We start from the raw sequence: 759 nt of genomic DNA on the forward strand, positions 1-759 counted from the left end.
CCCAGATGTGTGCCTTCTCTTGGGTGCTATTTTTTTTTTTTTTTTTTGAGATGGAGTCTCACTCTGTCGCCAGGCTGCTTGCAGGAGCAAGATCTTGACTCACTGCAGCCTCTGCCTCCTGGGTTCAAGTGATTCTCCCACCTTAGCCTCCTGAGTAGCTGGGACTACAGGTGTGCACCACCAAACCCACCTAATTTTTGTGTGTTTATGTATGTGTGTATATATAAATATATATATATATATTAGTAGAGATGGAGTTTCACCATGTTGGCTAGGCTAGTCTTGAACTCCTAACCCCAGGTGATCTGCTCCTCTTGGCCTCCCAAAGTGCTGGGATTACAGGAGTGAGCCACCACACCTGGCCAAAATCTTTGCGTTTTAAATTTCAATTATTGTAATGTGCATTTCTAGAGCCTCTATGTGGTTCTTTTACGATTCACTGTGTCACTTTTCATAGCTTTTATGCTCACCAGTGATGCTTTAAGCTTGCATTTTTACATCTTTAAGGCGCAGTGAGCGTAGCTGTTGTGTAGCCCGTCTGCTCGTTCCGACGCGGGACGCTTTGGTGGTGTGCTGCGGCTGGTTCTCCTCGCGGTGTCTTTTCGCGTGCGCCTAGTTTTCTCTGCGTGAGTCATCGTGTTGGAGAAACGGAAGTGCAGGGATCACTGGAGGCGTGATGAAGCTGCCTTTCCCCAGAGGGCATTGTTTCGTTTGTTTGTTTCCACCACAGATTTTGATGTACTATATCTAGGGCCACCT

This window comes from Sapajus apella, unplaced genomic scaffold (genome assembly GCF_009761245.1).
Source record: "Sapajus apella isolate SASKATOON/1434 unplaced genomic scaffold, GSC_monkey_1.0 scaffold97, whole genome shotgun sequence".
Classification (NCBI taxonomy): Eukaryota; Metazoa; Chordata; class Mammalia; order Primates; family Cebidae; genus Sapajus; species Sapajus apella.